This window comes from Oryx dammah, unplaced genomic scaffold (assembly GCF_014754425.2).
Source record: "Oryx dammah isolate SB20612 unplaced genomic scaffold, SCBI_Odam_1.1 HiC_scaffold_28, whole genome shotgun sequence".
Lineage (NCBI taxonomy): Eukaryota > Metazoa > Chordata > Mammalia > Artiodactyla > Bovidae > Oryx > Oryx dammah.
The window spans coordinates 37,207,671-37,232,315 of NW_024070212.1; the positions used below are offsets into that span (position 1 = coordinate 37,207,671).

General features: G+C 37.6%; 1 non-coding gene and 1 pseudogene across 1 annotated transcript; both read right to left on the reverse strand.

Moving 5' to 3' along the window:
- Positions 1-709: 709 nt before the first annotated feature.
- Positions 710-24,193, reverse strand: LOC120856528 (annotated as a pseudogene).
- On the reverse strand, positions 15,047-15,118 carry TRNAG-CCC. Its single transcript has one exon. It is a non-coding gene; the product is annotated as a tRNA-Gly (tRNA).
- Positions 24,194-24,645: the final 452 nt, after the last annotated feature.

The window sequence follows — 24,645 nt, forward strand, 5'->3', positions numbered from 1 at the left end:
AGTATGTGAACATCTTTGAGGGCCATTATTAAACCTTTAACAGCTCACCCTCTGAGATACCTCAATGTCTAACATGAAGAATGGTTGGTAATTGATGATATTTTCTTGGACACCCCTAGTAAGTCATGATGAGGAAAAGTGCATGGTCTATGAAACAGCACAATTTCCTTATAGGTGAAATAATAATGAATCTCAAAATGTGGTTTAATGACACATAATTCTTTAAACTGGTGATACTTACTACTGTTTTAGCATCATAATGTTTATCTTTAATCATTACAGTTTCTGAAATGTTCATAATAAATTTAGTTGAGATATGATATTTTCACATTGCATTTGTTGTAAACTTCTTTAATTTTTGACCTTATACAATAAAATCCTAAAATTTGTTACTTTTTTCATAAGTAACAAGTAGCTAATTTGTACTTGAATTACTTTTTCTTATTTGTGTCTCTTTTCTTGTGTATGATTTATAAAAGTCTTGTTATTTCTGAAAAATAGAGTAAATTATAAAATGAGTATATTACTTAAACTTTAAATCTTAAAGTTACACAGAATTAGTTAAGTAGAAGTAAATTTGGGAGTTGCTTGAATTTTTTGGTAAGTTTATCTCTTCCTATAATTGCCCATTTTTAGTGCCTTTTTATTTTAATTTTTAGTGTTACAAATATTAACTTTTTGTTATTATGAATTAACCCATTGTTATATGCTAGAAATGTTTCCAATGGTGGCACTTCTCCTGGTCCTTCAATTTCTTCAGTCTTTTGATGGCAGACTATACTGCGACAGCAGAAGCAGTGTTGTAGGTCCAGGCACCACCAGCTGCCATTTTCATGAAGGAATCACAGTGCCAGATGCCCACAGCTTGTCTCTTCATCATGGATTTCCGACAGGAGGAGCAAGTGTATGTGGCATGCTGGCTGATTTCAATTTTCTTCAGCATTTTCCTGAGGGAGGCACTATAATGGGTCCCATATTTATCGACAGTTCTGACCTTCTTGTTGTGTTAATGATGTCTTCCCACAAATATTGAAGTTTTTAAAAGAAGGTGAAACACTTGGGCTACCTAGGTGGCACTAGTGGTAAAGAACCCATCTGCCCATAAGGGATGCTGGTTGTGTTCCTGGGTCGGGAAGATACCCCAGAGGAGGGCATGAGAACCCACTCATGCCTGTAGCCTGTCTGGCTACAGTCCACTGACCTGCAGAAGAGCTGGAAACAACTGAAGCAACTGAGCATACAGGAAAGCAGGAACCAACACTTATAGAAATGGAAAATCCATCTTAAAGAAGTTTCCAAAATAGACACCACTTTTTATAATCATTCTCTATTCCATGCCATTCAAGCATAGAGAATGGATTCTCCATGTGAGCGGCCCAGGGAAGACTGTGTTCTTGTGATGATGCTGCAGTGATGTTTGCTGTTATGGCGAGGTGAGAGGTATGCTGATAAACTGAAGCTCCAGTACTTTGGCCGCCTGATGTGAAGAACTGACTCATTTGAAAAGACCCTGATGCTGGGAAAGATTGAAGGCAGGAGGAGAAGGGGACGACAGAGGATGAGATGGCTGGATGGTCTCACCGACTCGATGGACATAAGTTTAAGTAAACTCTGGGAGTTGGTGATGGACAGGGAGGCCTGGCATGCTGTGATTCATGGGGTCACAAAGAATTGGACGTGACTGACTGACTGAACTGAACGGAACTTTTAAAATTAAATCAGAGATTAAAGACTTAATATAAATGAAAAGCCATGTCAGGGAAAAGAAAAGACTATAATTTCTACAGTGTGATTAGGAGAATGCTTAGACTTCTAGGCACTGGGAAAATGATGGAAACACAGATTTAAAGTGAAATGAATACATTTACACTTGCCCTAGTCTTACTGTCAATGAAGGAACATTATTTTCCTTATTTTGTAAATGGGATGCTTCTATAAATAACTTTTAGAACATGGAGCTTTGATGTTTCAGGTAAGAAATATAATGGAATTTAAACCTCAAATATTTGAAAGACATATTTTTTAGACACAAAGTTCAACTTTTAAAACCGTTGCAGAGACTTACATTAGAGAATATGCATTATTTTATATCTACTTAGAAATTCAGTCTAACTTGCCTTTAGATAACCGAGGCTCATAATGATCTTAATGCAACAAGTATTCAGCATTTAACACTATACAGCATCCATATCTTTTTCACCTGTGCTGATGTCTATGGCTTTGTTTTTGGGCCAGTTCAATTCCGTTGGTATTTTATAAGTATTAAGGTATCACTGCAGTCCATGGGGTCGCTAAGAGTCAGACACCACTGAGCGACTTCACTTTCACTTTTCACTTTCATGCATTGGAGAAGGAAATGGCAACCCACTCCAGTCTTCTTGCCTGGAGAATCCCAGGGATGGCGGAGCCTGGTGACTTGCCATCTATGGGGTCGCACAGAGTTGGACACGACTGAAGTGACTTAGCAGCAGCAGCAGCAGCAGCAAGGTATCACTTCTAACTTAAATATAGTTATGCGAGAAAGTCTGTGCTTGGCATTGTGGAAAGAAAGTGAAAGTGAAGTTGCTCAGTCATGTCTGATTCTTTGCGACCCCATTGACTATAGCCTACCAGATTTCTCCATCCATGGGATTTTCCAGGCAAGAATACTGGAGTGGGTTGCCATTTCTTGCTCCAGGAGATCTTCCCGACCCAGAGATTGAACCCTGGTCTCCCGCATTGTAAGCAGATGCTTTACCGTCTGAGCCTCCAGGGAAGACCAAAGTTTTGCATAAATAAACCAACTGGACAGCAATGAAAGATAAAGTTGACAACAAAATAATAACTGATATTTATTGAAATATTTATATTGTTCAAATATGAACTGCTTTATAAAGCCTATACATTAAAGTATTCAAAAACTATAATGGACTTTCAATTCAAACAGGCCTTGTTTTCACTCTCTGATGTACCTCAGCCAAGCTGTATTGCTTTGGACAGGTCACATATTTTCTCACACTTAACACACTGTATAATACTTGTTAAGCAATCAACAAATGCCCAAAGTTATATTACTATTGTCTCTTTTAGGATAGTTTTGTTAATGTTAGTATTGATAATAGTATTAGTTTCTGTTTTGATATGCTAGTCTATTCAGGAGTTGAATGAGTTAAAGGAGACAATGATGTATGAAGGTTTTTCTTGGCAATGGTGGTTATATGTTTCTTGTAGGACAGGTGAGATTTGTGTAAGCAGATAGGTAGATGCACTTTATTAACCAGCTAATCATTTTGTGAGCACATCCTACATGCCAGGCATTATGTTAATTCCTGAGGAAATCCCAGTACAATGATGCATGATCATTTTGTTATCAAGGAATTTGTAATCTGGGGATAGAATGAATAAATAAAATAAGAATTTAAATGCATAGTCAGTTACTATAGGAGCACAGATAAAGTGTGTCACTAGACAGATGGCTGGTCAGGGAATAAAGAAGCAAGAAGGATAGATGAGTTTACACTCAGGAAGAGAAGACAATCATATGATGAACAAATGAAGCCCAGGAATCCAAAATAACTGGAATTAAGGCAGGAGATGTGTTTCAGAAATAATTTGCTTTGATAGATGTAGTTGCTGTGAGATCTGAAATATGAAGAAGAAGAGAGTTTAGACATTGGAGTGGTAGTGGGACTAAAGCAAACAAACATTAAAAAATATATATATATGAGCATTAAACTATGAACATCTACAGTTTTAAAAATTCTTATCAAAATAATCCTCAAAGAGAAAGAAAAGTCTATTTTGTAGCTCTCTAGGTTCACAAATCCCTTCAAGAGAAGACATCTGGAAATCATATCCATCTAAGGAGCTGGATTTTTTCAGCAACGTTGGCCTATGTTGAAGCATCAATAGGTATTTTCTTAAATCAACCTTCTCCTGGCCATTGTTCTACAGTCTGAATGCGTTTTAGTAAATTAATCACTTAGCTAATAATCTCTCTGAAATGTAAAGTGGAACATTCTTATGTTCAGTATTTCAAAAATAGGAGTTGGTTGTTTTGCTTCATGAATATCAATACAGTTTGAACCTTTCAGCCTTGTGTCCCATGTGGAGCAAGTTAACATTCTTCCTCTTTCACTTTGCATCCTCATATGTCAAAAGGACTTTAAAAAATAAATCTCTCATCACCATTATTAAACCGCTGTGAACATCAACAGGGACTAAAACTATCGTAGACAATCTAAGGGCAGAAAAGTTTAGGGGACGAATTTTTCTGAAAGAATTTAGGACACAAATATCAATCAAGATCACATACTTTCCAGCATCTATATTACCAGGATATAACTTTATCATGATGTCAATTATATGACCTGAATAAATCTAGCTTTGAAAGAGTAGGAAGAGTTTTCAGTTTTCTTAAAGCAATTAATATTTGAACAAGTTTCAGTAATTTGAGTTACAGGAAAAGTAGGACCTTTGGTAATTCATGAAGAATTCCCTCCTTTACTGATGTTTTTATTCATTACAATCTCTCTCCACACTGAGATACGAACAGATTTTTACATGCTTCTTACCTCATAAAGTGATTTTGTTTCTGAAGCAATTGTATCCTGCTAACAAAAGTCCCATTTTAGTGGCTCATAGGAAACCATGGGCTATTCCCTGATGGACAGGGAAAGGCATGGTGAGGAGGGTTATGACTATACAATTAAGGGCTATGTGGCAAAGTGTTTACTTGGTTAAGCAGATGTATGATCTTATAAAAATTCCAAATGAAACATATATAAAATACAGAAAAGAAGCAATATAAAATTCTTTATTTTGTGAAATTCAGTACATACTGGAAAATTTTATTGTAACATTGCATTTTGCTTAATATTCTTCAAGATACTAGCACCAAAAAATTATTTCATATGAACATCTGCCACGAATATATTTTTTCTATCATTACCATGATTAATTTTGATTATATTATTGTAGCTTGTAGCTGTCATAAAATACTTTATTTGAATTCAAATGCAGAAATATATATTACTGCATAGAGAAATCATTCCAGCTATAAAACAATAAGTGGTCCCAACACATTTTAGACTAAAGAACACTAGAAGGAAAATAAATGCTTTTTTTATGTATATAAAACTATGCTCTAAAACACATGAATGACTTAATGCACCTACCATTCAATATCCTTTCAAGTTTACTTTGTTTACGGGACTTGTGCATTAGTCTTCTAAAATTGTTTTCTGTTTTTCAAAAAATACATATATTTGAAATTTGCAAATACATATAATTCCAAGTTAATTTCATGCTTTTACTTTTTCACAAGAAGGAATTAAAGTATGAGTTAGACTATCAGCTTACATACTGAAATGAACTGTGAGTTAAAATAGTATTATTTCTGCTCATATGCAGTGTTGTTAGAATTCTGAGCTGTAGAAGCAGGTTGTCAGCTGCTCAGACAGTTCTTGGTGAGACAGCAGGAGGTAGGTCCTGGACTCAAGTTTAATAGCTCACCTAGGAATAATCATGTTGATCTGTAATCCAGAAGGGTATTTGAGTATTGAGATTAATTTTATTAGATATGCTACTTTCCATAGTTTCAAATTGGGTGACATCTGCTTCAACATTTAGTGGTTTAAGAATCCAATTAGTAAGTCGCCGGATTCAGGAGCATGATATTGAAACAGAGGAACTGGTTGATTCTGTGAAATTTGCTGTCTATGCCATATTAGATTCTCCTATATAGTCTCTTTTATATTAGAAAATAAGTGACCGGGACACTCATATCACTGTAGAAAATATTTAATTCCCCTGTACCATTGTGTATGCATGCTGACAAATTATTTAATTAAACCTTTATGGCTACCCACCCCAGAATTGTTGCCTGGGAAATACCATGGACAGAGAAGCCTGGCAAGCTACAGTTCATGGGATTGCAGAGTCAGACTCAACTGAGCAACTAACACTTCACTTCAATGTTAGAGTAATTTTAAGACAAGGTCTTGAGGTGTCATATCATTTCTCCATATGAAGTTGAGAAAATCTGCTTATGGTACAGATAGAATAATATCTGAATCACATGCTTGAGAGTTAGGCATATTGTTCTAAATATAATTTGACATTTAAAATAGAGCTGACTACAGAAAAAGCTAGGATTTATATTTCATTAAAAAAATCATTAGTGAACAAATGTTGTCAGGGCAACTATAGACTCAAAATTGATATCTTGATTCCAATAATACCCGGTTCCAAGATGTCAATAACATCCCCAAAGATAATAGAGTGAATACATATTTAATTTTAACAAAATGTTAAGTGCCAAAGAATGTTCAAACTATAGCACAGTTGCACTCATCTTACATGCTAACAAAGTACTGCCCAAAATTCTCCAAGCCAGGCTTTAACAGAATGTGAACATTGAAATTCCAGATGTTTAAGCTGGATTTAGAAAAGGCAGAAGAACCAGATATCAAATTGACAATGTCCACTGGATCATTGAAAAGCAAGAGGGTTCCAGAAAAACATCTACTTCTGCTATATTGATTACGCCAAAGCCTTTGTGGAAAATTCTTCAAGAGACAGGAATACCAGACCACCTGACCAGCCTCTTGAGAAATCTGTATGCAGGCCAAGAAGCAACATTTAGAACTGGACATGGAACAACAGACTGGTTCAAAATACGAAAAGGAGTACTTCAAGGTTGTATATTGTCACCCTGCTTATTTAACTTATATGCAGAGTACATCATGTGAAATGCCAGGCTGGATGAAGCACAAGCTAGAATCAAGACTGCAGGGAGAAATATCAATAACCTCAGATATGCAGATGACACTACCCTTTTGGTAGAAAGCGAAGAAGAACTAAAGAGCCTCTTGATGAAACTGAGGATAGTGAAATAGTTGGCTTAAAATTCAACATTCAGAAAACTAAGATAATGGCATCTGGTCCCATCACTTCATGGGAAATAGTTGGGGAAACAATGGAAACAGAGAGAAAGTTTATTTTGGAGGGCTCCAAAATCACTGCACATGGTGACTGCAGCCATGAAATTAAAAGACACATGCTCATTGGAAGAAAAGCTATGATCAACCTAGACAGCATATTAAAAAGCAGAGACATTACTTTGCCAAAATAAGTCCATCTAGTCAAAGTTATGGTTTTTCCAGTAGTCATGTATGGATGTGAGAGTTGGACCATAAAGAAAGCTGGGCACCGAAGAATAGATGCTTTTGAGCTGTGGTGTTGGAGAAGACGCTTGAGAGTCCCTTGGACTGCAAAGCGATCCAACCAGTCAATCCTAAAGGAAATCAGTCCCCAATATTCATTAGAAGGACTGATGCTTAAGCTGAAACTCCAATACTTTGGCCACCTGATGCTAAGAAATGAGTCATTGGAAAAGACCCTGATGCTCAGAAAGATTGAAGGCAGGAGGAGGAGGGGATGACAGAAGATGAGATGGTTGGATGGCATCACCGACTTGATGGACATGAGTTTGAGTAGACTCTGGGTGTTTGTGATGGACAGGGAGGCCTGGAGTGCTGCAGTCCATGGGGTTGCAAAGAGTCAGACACGACTGAGCAACTAAACTGAATTGAAAATGTTAAGTGTAGAATTTCTTGCTGCATTGTTAAAACAACCGTGAATATAATTAAGACCAAGTCTCTAAATTAAAAAACCTCAATTATTCATTAATTATCTAGATATTTAAGTCTCAGTTAATTTAGAAGCCTTTAAGTTTATGTGCCAAATGTAAATGATATAAAATGAAAGTTAGTCATATCCGACTCTTGGGACCCCATGGACTATAGCCCACGAGGCTCCTCTGTCAATGGAATTTTCCAGGCAGGAATCTTGGAGTGGGTTGCCATTTCCTACTCCAGAAATGATATAATGTTGTGTATAAAATGCTTTAGCTGTGTTATTTGGTAAACAGATGGTTTCTCATTAAATCTTTAACCTAGGGGCCACTCCAGAAGCCTGTGTTGCTGCCCTGGGCTTTTGGACTTCTGGAAAGCATTTGACTTCCTACCCAGGCATTCAAAGTTCCCTGTTTCTGACCTTTGGGAGGTCCTGCTCCTGCATAGCACTTGTGACAGAGCCTGAACCCCCATGGCTGGCTGGATCCCCTGGGGGAGACACTGCTGCACTGTGACTCTAACTGAGACATCAAATGGGGGTTGGTTTGATAGGTAATATGAGCCAGACTCCCAGTTTGGGACAAAGGGCCCCTGGCACCCAGGTGTTTCTCATTCCAAGACTTCTTTGCTGGCCCATAGAACTACTGAGTTCTCTCTCGATCCACCTATTTCCAGGAAAAGTGGTCAGGGTATCCATGCTTTGACCCTGACTGTGACTTCCTCTGAGCCTCCCCTTCCTAAGTACACCCTAGCCCAATCTCTCCCTGCCCTTCCATCCAGACCCACACTTTCTCTCCAGCCCTCATACATGAGCTACAGTGTGCATTCGGTGTGTTGAATAACAAAAACATTGTTTAAAACATTTGGAACTATTTTGAATTCCATATCATGGTTTTGGTAGTATATCTTTGTGATTTTAAAACATTATAAATCATATACTTTGAGAGTACAGGCAAGAGGCACTAATTTAGGGAGAGTTGGTGCCTGGTTTGAAGGATAAGCATTGGTGAATAAACAGGATGCAAAGTCATTCTAGAAAGAAAGTGTATCCAGCACAAAGACAGGAGACAAGAGAGTTTCCTATATTTAGGAAACTTCAATATTTGGCACATAGAAAATGCCTGGTAAATATTTGCTGCTATTATGGTTTTATTTTTATTAAAAGTATTTTATTACTAATGCTAGAGAGAGCACATGGGAGACAGAGAACTTAGAGTTCTAGCTAGAGCAATAGTTGAAGAGTAAATACAGACTTTAAGAATATTGCACATTTCTACACAGATTTTGTAGAACAGCTAAAAGGAAATGCATAAAGTAGTGAATTGACCACACTTACATTGTAGAAGATTGTGGTGGACTAGATAAAAATAGACTAGAACTGATTATTAGAAGTTTTATTGTAGCAATCTAAGAAAGAGACAATAATTCTAACAGCAATAGGGAAGATTGGGAGAAGGTATCTGTATTTTTGAAGATAAATTAGTGAAAGGTATTGACTTTTTTGTGAGAGATGACAGATGGTAAAGTAGACAAAAGAAATAAGAATGAGTTTCAATATTCAGGCTTGTGTAAATGGGTACCTGATTCTGTTACTATTAGTTATGGGTGCAGCCCAAGAAATATCATGGTTAGGGGAAAAGATGTACATTTTTGTTTTGCTTATGCTTATTTTTAGGTGCTCAAGAGATCTCTAAGGGAAGATATCACATTCGTGGATATAAGTATAAATCTGGGGAGTCTTCAAATATAGAAAGCTCTTAAAGCCATGGATTTGACAGCATTTGTGTAAAGAATTCAGAGAGAAAAGTAGCAAGACTGAGAGTTGACTTCCTCCTGAAAACCAATGTTTATTTATCATCAAATCAATATTGAAACCACACAACACACACAGACCCCATAGCTGAAAAATAGTAAAGGAAACGAGGTAGACAGATTACTTCCTTAAAGCTGACATAAAACATTTTGAGGAATAAAAGGAGAGCATTTTCAAATACTGAAAATACAAGATAAGGACTAGAAAGCATGCACTGGAAATAGCAAAGAGAAAAAACTGTGTTTACCTTGGAAATGTCTGATTGAAAGATAGTATTGGAGTCTAGGTGTTGAAAGAATGGTTAGTGATGGAGGTTTGTGAATTCTTGATTTATAAGACTGTTTTTCATGGTTTGCAACATAAGGCTTGGCTGAGAGTATGTGAAAAAAATAATAAAAACAGGCATTAGTTTGATCAAGACATTCTTAACCCTAAAGAATGGGATTGTAGAAGTCTGGAGGAAAAGAAGCCTTTTTGTGTTGAGGACATCGTGATAGTTATTTGAAATCCATCTGTCAAGAAAAGGCACATGGGCACTAAGGCTGCCTTATATGCTCACAGAGGGTCTGTTGGCATACTGTTCATAATTATCACTGTGGGAGTTGATGAAAGGATATGGATTGAAATAAACAGATGGAGAAGATGAAAAGTAGGAATAAGGCAGACCAAGGACAGAACTCTGGAAAACCAATATTTAAGGAGTTGCACACAGAAAAAAAAAGATCCATGTTCTCTCATTGTGACCCTCACATTGAATAAGCCAACTCAGACTTATGGTTTCCAGTGAAAAGACCAGGAAATCACAACTAATTTGCAGTTTTTATTGTCTGGAGGGGTGGGAAGGAAGGGGAGGACATGCTTTATGTGAGCACATGGATGACGTGTCTTCTCCTGAGCATCCTCAGTGTGAGAGAAGCACGGTGGGAATCCGATGATTCAGCTAAGGAGGGAACTGACTGGTCCCAGTGATCCATCTCTGTAATCACACTCTTGGAAATCCTGTCAATGAGATTTAACCAAATGTAATCCTGCTGGAGACGACTCTTGCTAGTCCTTGGACTGCAAGGAGATCCAACCAGTCCATCCTAAAGGAGACCAGTCCTGGGTGTTCATTGGAAGGACTGATGCTGAAGCTGAAACTCCAATACTTTGGCCACTTCATGCAAAGAGTTGACTCATTGGAAAAGACCCTGATGTTGGGAGGGATTGGGGGCAGGAGAAGGGGACGACAGAGGATGAGATGGCTGGATGGCATCACTGACTCGATGAACACGAGTTTGAGTGAACTCCGGGGGTTTGTGATGGACAGGGAGGCCTGGCGTGCTGCGATTCAGGGGGTTGCAGAGTCGGACACGGCTGAGCGACTGGACTGAACTGAACTGAATCCCTACATTGGTCTTCCCAGGGGGCTCAGTGGTAAAGAAGTCACATGCCAATGCAGGAGACATGAGTTTGATCCCTGGGTTGGGAAAATCCCCTGGGGGAGAAAAAGCAACCCACTCCAATATTTTTGCCTAGGAAATCCCAAGGACAGAGGAGCCTGGCAGGCTACAGTCCACGGGGTCACAAAAGAGTTGGATATGACTTAGCAACTAAACAATAAGAACAGGAAAAAAAAAAAAAAAAAGACCCAAGGAAGAAAACTGAGGAGAAATGTTCAGAGAGACAGGGAGGAAACTAGGAGAAAATAACATGCAGAAGGTTAGAGGTCACCTCGGGGGTGATTTGATACTGGTTTGGAATAGCATTTTCCATGTAACTTAATCCACATTAAATTAGTTCCCTCCTCCACTTTTCAAATGGAATGCTTTCTCCAGCCCAGATAGCTCTTTGCTGACCCCTTCTGATATTCATCTGCTACAACTCCTGCAATTTACTATTGTGAAATTACCTCGACATTAAAGTCAGAACGTGACTATACTGATTTTTACCATTACGGGCCTGATATTGATATACTATCTTTCTAACTCATGTAATACTGTTCATAAATCTCAGTCACTTATGTTTGTGCTGTGCTTAGTAGCTCAGTTGTGTCCTACTCTTTGTGACCCCATGGGCTATAGCCGGCCAAGCTCCTCTGTCCATGATGATTCTCCAGGCAAGAATTTTGGAGTGGATTGCCATGCCCTCCTCAAAGGGACTTTCCGACCCAGGGATTGAACCCAGGTCTCCCACATTGCAGGAAGATTCTTTATCATCTGAGCCACCAGAGAGCCCATGGTTGTGCGAATTCCTTCTATTTTAGATTAAAAATGAGCAAAACTTGAAACAGAATAAATGGTTGTGCTAATTCCTTCTATTTCAAATTCTGCTTATTTTAAATTTCTCATAGTATCTCCCACCAGGTTAACATCAGTGAAGCCTTGAGTGACACGAACATAGCAATTAGGATATTCGATTTCCAGGGGATCCAAAGTTAATTTTATATAAGCATGGTATCTTTGTACTTGGAGAGAACTCTAGATATCTGAATGCCCACTGAACTTCATCTACTCTAAAATTAACTGCTCATTTGTCTAATTCATAAAAATGTGATTATGCCTTCAATCTATATTTAGCAATTTAAAACCTGAGTGATCTAATGTTAGTTACCCTTGTTACATACTTCCAGATGAAGATTTGGACAGTGATTGCACTTTTAATCATCAGTTTTTAATGCTAGGGCTTTAGTTATATAGGACCTCAATTATAGTTAATATATTTCTCTTTGTGAAGATCGACTTCCTTTTTTTTCTTCTTTATTGAGATAAACTTAAAAATAACGTTTGTATGAGTTTACAGTGTACAGTGTGGATGATTTGATATATATTTTGAAGTGATTATTATAATAAGGTTAGTTAACACATCAGTCACATCAAAAGTAACCTCATATAGTTACCTTTGTGTATAGTGAGAATATCTGAGATTCACTCTTTTAATAAATTTTATGTATACAACACAACATTGTAAACTATATCCATCGTGTTGTGCATTAGATCCCTGGAATTTATTCATCTTATAACTGGAAGTTTATACCATTTGACCAACAAGTTCCCATTTCCCTTACCTATGCCCTGCCCCAGGCAGTCACCAATCTATTATGTTTCTGTATTAAAAAAAAAAAAAAGTTCACATATAATGAGAGTATGCAGTACTTGTTTTCCTCTGACTTATTTCATTTTTAGTGTAATACCTTTAAGTTTCATCCACATCACAAATGGCAGGATTTTCCTCTTTTATGGCTACATGAGTCCGTCTAGTCAAGGCTATGGTTTTTCCAGTGGTCAGGTATGGATGAAAGCTGAGTGCCGAAGAATTGATGTTTTTGAACTGTGGTGTTGGAGAAGACTCTTGAAAGTCCCTTGGACTGCAAGGAGATCCAACCAGTCCATTCTGAAGGAGATCAACCCTGGGTGTTCTTTGGAAGGAATGATGCTAAAGCTGAAGCTCCAGTACTTTGGCCACCTCATGCAAAGAGTTGACTCATTGGAAAAGACTCTGATGCTGGGAGGGATTGGGGGCAGGAGGAGAAGGGGACGACAGAGGATGAGATGGCTGGATGGCATCACGGACTCGATGGGCGTGAGTCTGAGTGAACTCCAGGAGATGGTGATGGACAGGGAGGCCTGGCGTGCTGCGATTCATGGGGTTGCAAAGAGTCGGACACGACTGAGTGACTGAACTGAACTGAAGTGAATATTACATTACATCTATCTATAATTATGCACAAACATTTCTTTGTCCATTTATGTATCAGTAGATGCTTAGGTTGTTTCCACGTCTTGGCTATTGTGAATAACGCTGCAATGAACATGGGTATGTACATATCTTTTCAAGATAGTAATTTCATTTCCTTCAGATGTATTCCCAGAAGTAGTATTGCTGGATCCCACTGTAGCTCTATTTTTTAATTTTTGAGGAACATTTACGCTGTTTTCCATGGAAGCTGAATCAATTTATATTCACACCAACAATGCACAAATTTCCCTTTCCACCATATCATTACCTGCATTTATTGCCTCTTCTCTTTGATAATCCTAACAAGTGTGCAGGAGTTTTCATTATGATTTTGATTTGTATTTCCCTGCTGTGACTTGTGATGTTAAGTATATATTCATGCATTTTGGCCACTTGTGTGTCTTTTTTGGAACAATATTGATTAAGGTTCTGTGTCCATTTAAAAATCAGATTAGTCTTTGTTATTGAAGTGTATAAGTTCCTCATATATTTTTGATATTATTTAATAAATGGTTTGAAATTTTTTTCCCATTCCATAGGTTACCTTTTCATCTTATTGATTTTTTTCTGTGCAGACGTTTTTTAGTTTGATGTAGTCCCACTTTTTTGTTTTTGCTTTTGTTTCTTGTACACTTGGCCTCACTTCCAAGAACTCTTCACCAAGACCAATGTCATGAATCTTCCCCCCACTTTTTAATAGGAGTTTATGATTTCAGGTCTTACATTTCAGCCTTTAATCCATTTATAGTTAATTTTTATGAGTGGTATGAGATAGGAGTCTAGTTAATTTTTTTATGTGTGAATATCCAATTTTACTAGCATCATTTATTGAAGAGACTGTCTTTACTCCACTGAGTATTTTTGGCTTCTTTATCAAATAATAGTTAACTGTATATGCATAGATTTATTTCTGGGCTCTTGATTAAGTTCTGTTTGTCTATATATCTGTTTTTATGCCAATATCATATTGAATACTATAAATTTTTATTATACCTTGAAATCAAGAAGTGTGATACTGCTAGCTTAATTATTTTTTCCCCAAAATGCTTTAGATGACTGAGGTCTTTTTTAGTTCCATACAAATTTTAGGATTTTTTCCCTTTTACTGTGGAAAAAAAAAAAGCATTAGAATTTTGATAGATATGATCTTGGATCTATAAATTGCTTTGGGTAGTATTTTAAAATATTAATTCTTCCAATCCATAACATGGATATCTTTCCAATTGTTTGTGCCTTCTTCGTTTCTCTCATAATGTCCTAGAGTTTTCAGTGTACAGATTTTCATTCATTCTCCTCTTAAATTTACCACAGCAGCTAAAAATGCTGCAGAGTGAGGGTTTGACACATTACATGTAAAATGGAAGATTTAGATTATTTTATGACCTGGAGGATTGTACAATGTGCTACTCTTAGAGTTCACAGTGGCTTCTTGATACAAGGGGAATGCCAGTATGGCATTTGTAAGGGGCTCCTCTGCCATCTTTGTCAAGTATCCAACTGATAACTAACCTTTAGTTTATATAATCTTATTATTACAGCACGAGTAGAAACAAGTGTACATACTTTGAAAGGAATGGAATTGTTGAAAACATGAACAAATTAATAGTAAGATTTTCAAGTTGGATAACTTAACAATTTATGAGTATATATGATAAAAATTGTACTTAAACATTAGTAGGTCAGAAATGGCATTAAAATCCATCTTGATATATGGTGAGCAAGTATGTTCAATTCACATTTTAAAGTCATCGAACAAGTGTTCTATAATAAAGAGAGTGATTAAAGCTAAGACATATTGTGCAATAATTGGCTCCTCACTGCTTGATGTGATTTCTTAAAAAAAATTTTTTTTAAAATTTATTTGGCTACTTGGGTCTTAGTTGTGGCATGTGGGACCTAGTTCCCTGACCGGGGATTGAACCCAGGCCCCCTGGATTGGGAGAACAAAGTCTTACCACTGGACCACCAGGGAAGTCCCTTGATGTAGTTTCAAATTATTTTTTGGAGGTGGGAAGATGGAGGGAGAGACATGTATATATGCTCACACATCATTTGTAGTTTCTCCTCTCTTTAAATTTAAGTATTAAATTTTGTATTTAATGCAGAAAGAATGGACTATCTTGTGTATTGTAACATTTTCTAGGAATATGCCTGTGGCTTTCTGAGTATTCACAGTAAGTACGGTAAGATACACATATAGGAGAGGGAACAAACTTTACTGACAAATAGATTTACTCTTACCTTTGAGGATGACATTTGAAAACAGAATTTCTGGGAACATTCCACAAAGTTTGTTTAAACAAACTAACAATAAAGTAAAATAAAAGTACCCAATATTTATTCTATGAAAAAGAGCTTTATGTCTATTCTTATTCATCTATGGCATAAAAAGCTGCACAAAATGTTGCTTAATATCAGTATCCTGTGGGTGGCCATTACTGTGTGTTTGACTTCTTATTAGTTTGATTTCCTATTTAAGTGTTATTTCAAAAAATAATCAAGATCTGGGTTTTCAATATAATTTGTACTAATAATAGTAATAACGACAAGGATGATAATAAAGACAATGATAACTTTGTCACTTAATGGGCATTTAGGATATAACAGACACTGCACAACTATAATTTATGATGCCTTTTAAAATAAGAAAAAAAATGTTTTCCAGATCTGTGTGGCTTAAAAAATAAGTCTAACAATAGAAACAAGTAATGATAACTTATGAATTTTTATTGTAATGCATTTGAATCCTTACAATATACTTACTGTGTTCTACCACTTTCCCAAGTTACAGTTACAGTATTATTTTTCCTCAGCATCTCAATCTGGGTAAGTAATAAAATACATATTTTTACTACCTGTGGAAACAAAATGGGAAATTTGTCTATTTTTCCCAGGAGTTTCAGAGGTTGTCCTTAATTTCCCATGGTCAGAAAATGAAATTTTCCTTTATCTAAAGGTATATGTTTATAAAACCAATTTTTTTATGTTCTTCCTGATCTTCTTTATCAATTGATCAAAAGTTAATAAAGAGCTTTCCAATTTTTAGTGATAATTATTGCTAAGACTTAGTAATAATATTTAGGATTAACTTTGGTTAATCACTGTAGTTATTTTATACAAACTCATGTATTCAACTATGTATTAGTACAAGAACTCTGTGAAGTCTCCATTTCACAGATACAGAATATGAGGCTTATAAATTTAAATACTTTGGTTGTCATTGCGGAGATAATAGGCAGATAATGTGAATACTTTGGCTCCAGAGAGTGTGTACTTTATAATTGTAGACTGTTATAGGGGAATGGGAACAAATTTGAACATAAAATTATAATCTTCTTATGTTCCTAAGCCTTCTACTACCCACCTCCCAAAAATGAGGGTAGGAAAGCTGCTATTATTGTTATAACTATTGACATTTGTTTACTGAGGTTATAAGAATAGTGTAAAGTAACTGTCACTTGTAAATATCCACTAGATCTGTATTTTGATAGATCTAGTATTTTACCAGACATTCAATTAAGGATTGACTTGCTCTTGAAACATTATTATTTACTTAAAAAAAAAATCACAGTGGTGTGTTTCTTACAGAAGAAAATAACCTCTTCAGCTAACTAGAAGGATAAAAAGCCAATGGAAGAAAGCCACTAAACTGTGTGCCTTATTTCCCCCTCTCAGCTCTATACAGACATTTTTATCCTTCTTTTAAGTTATCAGAACCAGCAGAACAGATTTTTAAATAGTCTATCTCCAGCTGTCTCCTTGTTTGGGTCCCTGGATGATTTCTCTATGTGAAATGTCTTTCATCTTTTTTTCAGGTGAAAGGTTTATTTGTAGATATTCTACAAATGAAACCAACTAAAATCTCCGAAGCTCAAAAATGAAGCTTAGAATCTTTTTGAAGGAGGCTGACTCAACATAGCCGCTCAGCTGCAGAACACTCACTGAGGCTCTGCCACCCACCACTCAGACAGGGGGCAGGTGCCAATTAAAAGGAAGCCAAGTGGGTAGATACATAAAGCAACCAGGTACCTCTTTCCTTTACTTTGCCAAATAGATACAACCTAGCCAATTGAAGCATTTTAGGTGAAACTACAACACTTCTTCATGGGTTCTCAGGAGATATTGGCCCAGAACTAAGCATATGTGATCAACTTTGCCTTTCATTCCCTAGATTCTTCTTATTTCTCCTTTTATGAACTAGCATACATCTCTGTTCCCATAAGACTTCTTCCAGCTTATCAATGAACCCGTCATTTCCCCCTTCCTTTCTCATTACAAACTGTAATCAATAAAAAGATGATATATTCATTCATTCACATTAGGATGAAAATTATGCACAAAGTTTAGTCTCTTTCATGGTAAGTTGTCATTTTCTATGGGATAATATTTAGGTTAAAGTAAAGCATACTAATAATGGATTATTCCACTACATCAACAAAGTCGAAAAATATTTTGGAAACATTGTAAATTCCCCAACATTTGAAATTATTAATTTATTCTATACATAAATTGCATACACACATACATAATGCTAAGTAGTTGTGTGTGTGCATGTGTATATAATAGTGATGATAATAGTAGTATGCAAAATGAGAATTTGGCAATTTATTTCAGTAAAAGCAATTCTTAATATTCTGATGAGTAAATACTGGGTGGTATCTCCTTTAGTTACAGTTTCTCTCTATATTAATTTTCACTGACTTACATTTCTGTCAGTATGACATATCAGACATCCTAAATGACCTTCTCACTGAAAGCAACTAAAACTGCTCAATAAAGTATTTTTAAAATATTTAAAAATGGAAAGCTGATCTGGCAAGAAAATATGAAATTCTAGGAGGATAAAAACAAAGAGAGAATCCTGGGACTTGAGCAGGAGGTGAGAATGTTCTGAAGGCTTTGCCCTGAGGGTATGGCCAAATTGTTGAGCAGCAATTACACAGGGTCAGGTGATTGAAAGGACTCATAATACTCCATGGGGTATATACTCACTAAGGTAAAATATACGTACAGCAGGAGAAAGAAAAGCACAGGCAAACATCAGACAGATCCAAGACATATATACAGCTCCCAGAGTCCCTTCTTAGTTACACAATTCACGGTTTGTCATCAGATTCTTAATCACTACATAATGCGGAGAGAGACTGTACCTAGGTCTTCAGTTCTGCTCAGTTCAGTCACTCAGTCATGTCTGATTCTTTGTGACCCCATGGACTGCAGCATGCCAGGCCTCCCTATCCATTGTCAACTCCCGGAGTTTACTCAAACTCATGTCCATTGAGTTAGTGATGCCATCCAACCATCTCATCCTCTGTTGTCCCCTAGGTCTTAGGGACATCTTTATCTCATTGAAGAAGGAGGACTTTTTATATTCCTCTGTTATTGTAGCAAAACCTCCCCTGTATTACTGTGTTTAATAGTGGAATGCAAGAGAACAGAAATGAAGTGCAAACCATCAATCTGTTCATTTTTCTATAAACATTCCTGATAAGTTGGTGCAACTTGCCTTCTGGTTTGTCTCAAATCCTATGGCACCCCACTCCAGTACTCTTGCCTGGAAAATCCCATGGACGGAGGAGCCTGGTAGGCTGCAGTCCATGAGGTTGCTAAGAGTCGGACACAACTGAGCATCTTCACTTTCACTTTTCACTTTCATGCATTGGAGAAGGAAATGGCAACCCATTCCAGTGTTCTTGCCTGGAGAATCCCAGGGATGGCGGAGTCTGGTGGGCTGCCCTCTATGGGGTCACACAGAGTTGGACAGGACTGAAGCGACTTAGCAGCAGCACAAGACTACACTAATCATTATTCAGTACAAATTAGTCAAGTTTTGACCAAAAGACACACCAAGGCTCCAGGCATTCCTGGAAATAAATGAGTTTGCTACAGATTAGCTGAGATCAATTCTATATTTATAGGAGTTGCGATTTTTGAGGACTATGGAAATTAAGGGACAAGAGGTTGTCTTGCAGTAGGCAGATTTGTGAGGAATCTAATAAGAAACAATTTACATTTAACTGGAACCTACCTGTTACATTCTCTTCTTAAATATGAAGTAGAAGTACACTGGACATACATAACAGGGGAACAAAAAATGTGTCTTAACTGGCCCTTGGAGGAAGGGGGAAAGTTTTTGCTGGTGGTTCATAATTTTTTATGACTCTCATTTGAGTTTGTGGTTGCAACCTGGTGAAACACAAATTTATTTCTGGAGGAACAGAAATAATTTGGAGAATGGCATTGAAACATGTATACTATCATGTAAGAAACGAATCGCCAGTCTGTGTTCAATACAGGATACAGGATGCTTGGGGCTGGTGCACGGGGATGATCCAGAGAGATGATATGGGGTGGGAGGTGGGAGGCGGGTTCAGGATTGGGAACTCATGTACACCTGTGGCAGATTCATGTCAATGTATGGCAAAACCAATACAGTATTGTAAAGTAAAATAAAGGAAAAATTAAAATAAAAAAAATTAAATAAAATTAAAAAAAATAAAAAAGTGTCTGCGTAAAAAATAAATAAATAAATAAAAATAAAGATTCATTCCTTCCTACAGCAATCAAAACATAAATCTCACAGTTCCATGAGCTCTGAAATCACAAAGCACACAAGGAAGCAAAAAATCATGAGAGTTAGCCAGCAGAAATAGTAAGCAGCAAATACACACAAAATTAAGATGTTGCAGTTTATTGGACATAAGACATGAAATAAGTGTGTTTACCCTGTTTGAAGAAACAAAGTAGCTGTTTTAAAGATAAAATATGAGAAATAAAATGCCATGAAAAAGTTTCCACGTATGGGGTAGCTGGGAGGGCAGCAGGTGGCTTGGACCTGCTTCCCTGAGTATAGCTCTATCCTCTGGCCCCCACCAAGGCTGAACCTGAGCTCCAGCACAGGATACATTTTCTTGTAGAGATCCGCTGCACATAGTAGAAGAACGGGTAGAGTGTCTAAAGGCAAAAGGGAGATAGAAAAAAGTGAAAAGTATACTAAGGGACTTGGAAAATTATAAATCCTCAACACACTTACATGGAATTTTTGAAGAAAAAAGCTAGAGGATGGGGGAATTCTCTGTTTACAGGGGAAATGACAGAATAACCCAGAGCTGATGAGAAAATTTAATATTTGAGCATCCCAAAGAATTTCAAGCAGAACAAAAAACAGCAAATGTCATTTATAAAAATGTAGACAGCCAAAGTATATAGATATTTGCTATCTTATCAAAACATTTTCTACTAAACATATAGGTTATATGTATTAATAAATATATGTATATGTATGTATGGGTTGCAAAGAGTTGGACACGACTGAGCAATTGAACTGAACTTATATATATATACACATATATATATGTATACACACACATGGATTTTTCAGGTGATAGAAACTGCAAAATGAATTACTATTTCATTAGTTTTCACTGACCATTTTCAATTTTTAGAATCTTTGCTTCCTATGCAATAATTACTTGTGAACAAAAACTAATATCCAGAGTTTGTTGAAGTAAAACTATTTTCATTGCTTCCTTATTGATATTTCACTTCTCAGTAGCAGGTCACTTCTCAGAAACAGGGTCAAAGACTCTTATTCTCATTGAGCTGGAGGAGGCAATGCATTTTTCTAACTCACACAGAAGTGGAAATGACTTGTCATTTATCTTTCCCTCAGAACAGGTTCTTTTGGAGAGGAAAGCAAGATTTCCCTAAATGCCTTAAAAAGAGGTTAGGTGGAGACCAAAGTCAGCTAAGGGTTGAGAGTAGAGTGCACTAGAAGAGGAAGGAAGGGATATTAAATGGAAACAGTTTTGCCCAGGAGACAAATTCCTTTCAAATGTTGGCCTGGGGATTACTAGATCTGCAGTCTTTAAAACATGACAGTCACTAAGTTTCAAAGCTGAGCTTTCTAGGTTCTTAAGAATAAAGCTTGCAACACTATCCTAATATAATTTTTACATTGGTCAAATGATAGAATGCCTAATGTTAATGCCTCAATTTAGAAAAAGCTAATTTTTCCAATTAGTGCTTTATTTCTTAGCAGATAGTGTCACATAAGGACCAGGAAAATAAATGATTGGTTTTGCATATTACATTTTGCTCTTCAAGCCACAATACTGCCCATAGTACTATCACCACTTATTATTAATTTACTTTTCAAAAACACAAAGGTCCCATGTATACTAAACACAAAGCTAAAGTGACAGAGTCCTTTTTTCAACCCAAATAAATATATCACTGTCATTTAGCAATCCTCAGTGTTCAGCTGAATTTTTTTCCAGCACTACTAGGATGTTAAGGGAGGGTGAAAATAGAGACAGCTTATTGATGTCCTGTGCATACATCTGAAAGCTACTTTAATGTTGCACATAAAAGGTCAAGCATAAAATTATTTGCTTGGAGCAGCTGTCCTCAGAGATTTGAATTAACATAGATGGAGGTTACCACAAGAAAAAAAGTTTAATTTTATCTTAATTGGATTAAGCTGGGTCCCATCCATACTGAGAAGATGAGGTTACAAAAGACTAGAAACTGCCAGGTTGACAGAAAGGGATTAATTCATGGGCTAGTGTCAGGTTGTTGACTAATAACATATTGATCCTATCTATAAGATATGCAGTGTCTGTCAGGAAGAGAGACCCTTTGGAATTGAAGATCCTAGCCTATCTGACATGATCAAAGTTAGATTAATATTAGTTAAGAGCTGCAAGTGAGCTGCGTATTGCCTTAGCAACCGGAGACATTTTCTACATGTGTCTGGGACTGACCATCATGAATAGTAGCAGTACTTGTTGGTTAGAGGGAAGTGACTGATTTGTGTGGCTGCTTCCCCCACTCCTTTCTGTCTTCAGTGTGTTCCAGCAGACATATTGAACTACCACGGTTTAATCCCAGTGGAGCCTGCAGGTGGTATTGTCCTTGCATTGAGGAGTTATTAAATTCTTAAGGTCACCATAGAAAAGGTTCTATTAAATTGAGTTAATAAAAACATTGGGCAAAGGTTTGCAAAGAGCACAGATGTCAAAGCTTTGGGAACTGGAATGTCTCTTATGATATTAGGCTAAAATAATTTAAATGACACTATAGTATGAAGAAGATAAAAATTCTGTATTCAATAAATATGAAATTTTCTCACCTAATATATGTGTGTATATGTTAATACTTGTATAAGACACTCATTTTTTTGAACATATTTTTTGCCATTTCCTGTATCCACTTCTTTCTTTTTTCAGTTGAGACCAACCTCAATTGTTTAAAAATGGAAACACCTGGGAAATAGCACCTGAACATAAATCCCAGCGAATTTCTGGGAATGTTTGTATGTGTGACAACTGATTTTTAAGAAAAAAAAAAAATTAAAGGAAGTGTGACACTTGATTTAGGGTGACTCTAATATTTGCATGAATGGAGGAAGTGGGTTAGAAAAAGTCTTTAGCATTTATTTTGAGTGATGCAGCTGAGATTCTCTATTTAAACAGTCTATAAACAAAAATGCGCTCATAGCACAATGTGTGTGGAAGTCCAACTATTCCTTATGCATCCCACTTACCTGTGGATTTACAATAGCCTGCTTCCACTGGAAGAGGAAACAGTGTATATTAGCATGGTAGCATTGTGGTAAACATTCTAAGAACTGAGGGAATCACTATTCCATCTGTCCAATCACTAAACTTTAATATTCTATTTTCAGGGAAAATTATAAGAGAAATCTCATGGAGAGCACATGACTTTTTAGAATGAATCTGACAGAGGATGAGATGGTTGGATGACATCATCGACTCAATGGACATGAGTTTGAGTAAGCTCTGGGAGTTGGTGATGGACAGGGAAGCCTGGGGTACTGCAGTACGTGGAGTCTGCAAAGAGCTGGACACGACTGTGCGACTGAACTGAACTGACTGCTCTTTAATGATTGAAGCTGAATTTGGCTTCAGTATCCAACACTGAATTAAATCTTGGAAACAGAGTTTTTGGGTGAAGCAGAAAAGAATAGCTTGGTTGCTTTGCCAGGCAAAAGGGGCCACAATGGGCTAGTGCCCTCAAAATTGTGTGTCCCAACATAGAGAGGTAGTGAGAAGTTTTATATTAATGGTTCAAAGAGGGCATGATCAGCTCCTGGACATTTTTCTGACTTGGTGATGGCGAGGTAAGTGGGAGTCAACATTATCAACTTTCTGGTTCCAGCTGGTCTGTTATCTTCATGCTTTGTGGGCAGCATATCATCTAAACCATTAACTTCTCTCACCTGGTAGGAGCTTTGCTGCTAAGATTTGCTGCTTTGATTCAGTTGTGTCCGACTCTTTGTCTCCTCTGTCCCTGGGATTCTCCAAGCAAGAACACAGGAGTGGGTTGTCATTTCCTTCTCCAATGGATGAAACTGAAAAGTGAAAGAAAAGTCGCTCAGTAGCGACCGACTCTTAGCAACGTCATGGACTGCAGCGTACCAGGCTCCTCCATCCATGGGATTTTCCAGGCAAGAGTACTGGAGTGGGGTGCCATTGCCTTCTCCAGGAGAGTGGGAGCTTTAGTATCTGCAAAACAGCTCAAAGATATAGTTCCCTTGATGGGAAACCAGGGCCTTGCCCCAGGCAACACTATTATTTCTCTAGACTCTCATTCTCTTGTCTCTCATCCCCTCCCTTCCCTAATTAACAACTGCTTGAACCTGCTGGTTGGAACTTATAGGTCAAGGAGGCTGAAAGAAGCCTGTTTCGTATAATCAAAGAAATCGGGATCACAGGAAGGTTTTTATGCCCAAGAGGCCCACAAGTCTAGCTCTGTATCAATGATCTACTCTAAAAATATATAACACACTCCCTCCTTCCTTCCTGGGTGTCTTTGCAGAGAGCCACCTACAGATGGTGGTGGGGTGTTGGTGCAGGTTCACCTGCTGGCTCCCAGCATGAATTAGGGCGTGGACTTCAGCACTGGCGCAGGTTGCTCCTCCATTGCTCAGTGTGAGGTGTTGCCCAGCGCACACTCTCTCCACCCTGGCCCAAAAGCAGTGACCTGGAGGTGGTTCCAGATAAGTCCAGACCTCTGCTCCCATCTCCCTACTCCTTTTTGCATGCCCCTGTACCCTTCCCCCTACTCTATATGCTGGTTTTGTAAAAATAAAGTGTTTTCAGTTGTTGGCCACTTGGCTTTCTGTGCATGGTACAGGAAACGCTTGTCTGGCTGAGAGCTTTGGGCTGTAGACCAGCGATGAGCCCTAAGTTGGGGCAGCTGTAGGGGCCTCATAGGTAAGGCAGAGCGGGCAGTGCCACCCGGCTTGAGACCATCGAAAACAAGAGGCTTCAGAGAAATGAAGTGGCACTTGAGGGCGGGGGAGGGGCAGTGACAGGGTGGGGAGCCGAGACGAGGTCACAAGTTAGTGAAAACGGCAGCTGGTGTGCAGGGATTGTGGGTAGTCCTTGAGGGTTTGATGGTGACTGATGTGACTGGACCCCGGGACCTGTCTGGTGACTGGATGGGGGTGCAGCTTTGGGGCTATTGTGAATG